The following is a 4,490-nucleotide window of genomic DNA, read 5'->3' as shown; positions in this document are numbered from 1 at the left end:
TGCTCGTAAGATTTTCTGAAGTTCTTGAACCAGGTAAGTTCTTAATCATTGATGAGACTATGATTCCTTGGCGGGGTCGCCTAAAATTCCTACAATATATCAAAAATAAATCTAACAAGTATGGTATCAAACTGTTTAAATTATGTACACCTGAAGGAGATACTGTAGCAATTATTGTATACACAGGAAAATTAGAGAAATCTCCGCAAAAAGGAATAGGACAGACGACTGTTCTAAAGTTAATTAATGGTTTTGAGAAAGAAGGCAGAGTTATAATAGCTGACAATTATTACACTTCCGTAGAATTAGCCGAAGAACAAAAAGAAAAAAAAGATGATGTTATGTGGGACTATCAGGACTAACAGGAAAAGGCTGCCAAAAGTAGAAGTAATTCATAAAAAAATTAAGTTGGGACAAGTTGTCGGCAAGATGACCAGCAAGGGTGGAGTAAAAATAATAAAATGGCATGATAAAAGACCTGTCACTATGATATCTTCCTGCCCAGGACATACAGCAAGTATGATTAAAACCGGAAAGAATAATAAGTATACAAATGAACCTATAATGAAACCCAGCTGCATAACCATGTATAACGAGAACAAAAAAGGTGTTGATTTTTCTGATCAAATGACCGCGTATTATTCATCTTTGAAAAGATGCGTTAAATGGTACCGCAAACTTATGATGAGTTTTCTATTCGGAACATGTATGGTGAACGCTTGGATAGTTCACAATAACATTAATAAAAACAAAATAAACTTATTGCAATTTTCTGAAAGCATTGTTCAAGGCCTTACCAGAAAGAAATTCAAAGATCAAAAAGTGGACGAAGCGAAAGGTAAAAAAAATACACACATTTGATAAACGACAAAAACGAAGAAGAGTGTTTTGTGTTATCAAGAATTTAAACAAAGTATGACAAGCCGGAATGCAGAGAGAAAGGCCAAACAAGTAAATACCATTTGTGTAGAATGTGAAAAACCAATGTGCCTTAATTGTTTTAATAAATTTCACCAAAATATTGACGTCGCCTAAGTTTTTTTGCAAATATACTTTTTTATAAATACAAATAATGTAACTTTGTTTTATCTTTTTCATTAAACAATTACTATCGATAGTCGATATGTGCTTCATTTTGATTCCCTATTCATTCATCGATAAAGTTTAAATAAGTGCGGTACGAATTATATTTAATACGTAACTTTGATACCGCAAAACACTGTAACTTTGCCATCTTAGCGCAATTTTGCCTATTTCATTTCGAATAAGATATCTCGCGTTGGTTTATTTCTATCTTATTTTCTACTATTTGGTAATAATTTTACACTATCGTGGCAACATATTTTTATTTTTTTTAAATGGCAACACCACTCGTTTTTTGACAGTTGATCAAACAAATTCGATGGGTGCGCATGCAAATTTCGGGTGTCCGATATAATTTTAAGTTTCTGCCAAACAAAACGTGTTTCGGTGTCGTGAATTTGTTCCAGGGTAAGTAAATACTGTGTTTTACCGCAATACTTCATATTATTCTGATAATCACAAGATTTCAATTTAATAATCTAGAAGGTAAAGTTGTAAAGGGTTCCAAAAATTTTAGTGACACATCTTTGCCTATGTCTAGGGTTGGCACTAGATAGAAGTTATTAAATTAATATTTAATGAAGGCTTTACAATTTATTTAAGTTCATCTGCAAGATATATGTAAATCTTACCAAATTACTGAAAATGAGTACTTCAAAGTACCGCACTGTAATTACCTCCTAACAAACTCAGCCGAACTTTTATGCAAAATTTTGGTGTTTATTGTCTTTCTAATTGTCATTACTAATTGCGCGCATATCAAATAGCCACATTCAGATATATTCTTTAATCAGGTTTTAGTTGCAGAAAATGGTTGATTTTATTTAGTTTTTCAAAAATTAAATAGACATTTTTGTTGTATAATGTTACGTATTAATACAATGTGAAACAATTATTAGAAAAGGATAATTTATGTTATTTTTATTGCAGTTATGGGAAAATGGGAAGAAGTAAAAATGAAACTAGAAGAAAACCAGGCGCACGTAACTACGCAGATTACTCCGCAGAAATGTTACACATGGCTGCAGATCTCGTGCGAAACAAAGTTATATCCTCTTATCAAGCGCAAAAGCAGTTTGGGATACCGCGTCGGACAATTCTCAATAAATCCAAAAACATTCATAATAAACCATTTGGTCGACCAACAGAGTTGTCAACTGAGGAGGAAGCTCACATTGCAAACGCAGTGAATGTTTCAGCTGAATTTGGCTGTCCTCTTACACTACTGGATTTGCGTATAGTAGTTCACAATTACCTTATAAAATGTGATAAGTCTAATCTTTTTAATGGAAAAATGCCTGGAGAACGTTGGGCGCGTGATTTTCTAAAACGACACAATTTTTCGCAAAGGGCAACGCAAAATATTAAAAAAGTCGTGCTGCGAAAACCGTCGAGGAGATGAACGAATATTATAAAAATAAAAATGTAGAAACTTCGCTAAAAGATGTTCCCGCCGGCAATATACTCAACTTCGATGAGACTAATTTAAGCGACGACCCCGGATCTAAAAGATGTGTTTTTAAAAGAGGGACAAAACATCCTGAAAGAGTCCTTAATGTGTCCAAAAGTGCAGTATCAATAATGTTTAGCGGTACTGCTGATGGAAATTGCTTCTAGTGGTCTAGATGGTGTGAAAACGGTCCAAAAAATGCTCGGTATAACCGTACTAAATCTGGCTGGTTTGACATGACGTGTTTTGATGATTGGTTTAAAACGATTGTTTTGCCTTGGGCAAATTCTCGACATGGCGTTAAATTGGTCATCGGCGACAATTTGGCATCGCATTTAAGTGTCGAGATAATTCAATTATGTCAAAATCAAAACATTCGATTTGTTTTTCTTCCAAAAAATGCTACCCATCTAACTCAACCGCTAGATGTTGCATTTTTGGCATTACATAGGACCCATGAAGCGAATATGGCGTGAAATTTTGACAAATTATAAATCTACATACAGCACCACAAGCACCATAAATAAATGTCACTTTCCACAGTTACTGAAGGAACTAATGAGTAAAATAAAAATAGAAACAAATATATGTAAAGGATTTGAGGGGTCTGGTATATATCCTTTTAACCCGTCAAGAGTGTTAGTAAAAATACCTGCAATAAAAGAAGAAAATGCTCGTCAATTTGATGCCAGCCTTCTAGAGTACTTACAACGGAACAGACGATCTGAACCAATAAAAACGGGTCGAAACAACAAGCTTGCAGTTGTACCTGGTAGGTCAATATCGACCGAAGAAGCAGAAGAGTTAGCCAAGTCTAAAAAAGTAAAAGGAGGTCGAAAAATAACAGAAGCAAATGAGAAAGTAAGCAGAAATGTACCTGGACCTTCGAAAATAATTATTAAGAAAAAAGTAAAACAAGCAGAAACTAAAAGTCCCGTAATAGACAAAACAAGTTCACCTTACACCGATATAGATATTCCAGATATAGACCCGTCCTTAGAAAATTATATTGCACATTGGTCCCGACAGCCTTTGTAGACTTTTTATTAATGCTATAAACATTTATTTTCCCATTTTAACGGCAGATTCGAATAAATTTGTGCATTCGTTGCAAAACCTTCCAAAAGATTACAAAATGAATACCCCATTTTGCGGAGATATACCAGAACGCCTACAGTTAAAATCATATAAAAACTCACCAATTAAGAAAAAAAATATTATTACGTCTAATGTACTTATAAAAGAAGCGTCTACTGTAAATAGGGCAATTTTAAAAGATATAAATACACCAATAAGTAAAAATAAAAAGAGATGTGCCAGTACCAAAAAAGAGCCGACTAAAATAAAAAAGAAGAAAGAAACAACGTGTGTGTGTATACAATAGCGACTCGAGCCTTACATCGGACATTTCTTTTAATGCTGCTGATACCGACGACTCCGATTTCGATAATCTGGATGATTATAACACATCAACCTTTTTTGACGAAGAACGAGAAAACGTCACACCTTTTGGGTTGAGTGACCTCAAATTTGATACGGAAAATTCTATAACATTTTAAGAAGGCAGTTGGATTATAGTCAAATTCGCTTCAAAAAAAGTATAAAACACTTTTTAGGACAAGTACTATCAATAAGTGACAACATTCCTACAGTTAAATTCGCGCGGAAAGTAAAAAATTCAAAGTGTGTTAAGTTCACCTACCCAAATGTTGAAGACACGTGTCCCATACAAAATTTAAATGATGTTGTCGCATTATTGCCTAATCCTGAAATTTCGCGTCGAGGACATTTCACCTTTAACTTGAAACTTGATAAGTTTAACATACAATAAATAAGAATAAAATCAAATAAGATCAGAGAAGGCCGTCGGCTTTAAAATTTAAAACATTTAGTGAATTGAAAAGTTATAATTAATAATAAAATATACAATTAAGTATTAGGGTTGCAATAGTCAGAG

At 33.6% G+C, this 4,490-nt stretch overlaps 1 pseudogene; it reads left to right on the top strand.

Moving 5' to 3' along the window:
- Nucleotides 1-1,134: 1,134 nt before the first annotated feature.
- LOC140745308 (uncharacterized) lies at nt 1,135-3,843 on the top strand (annotated as a pseudogene).
- The last annotated feature ends 647 nt before the right edge of the window (nt 3,844-4,490 follow it).

Source organism: Epargyreus clarus, unplaced genomic scaffold, assembly GCF_041222505.1.
Source record: "Epargyreus clarus isolate Ecla_fem2 unplaced genomic scaffold, WU_Ecla_fem_2.2 ptg000010l, whole genome shotgun sequence".
Lineage (NCBI taxonomy): Eukaryota > Metazoa > Arthropoda > Insecta > Lepidoptera > Hesperiidae > Epargyreus > Epargyreus clarus.
The sequence above is the reverse complement of the archived record's forward strand: the minus strand, read 5'-3'. Positions and strand labels throughout refer to the sequence as shown.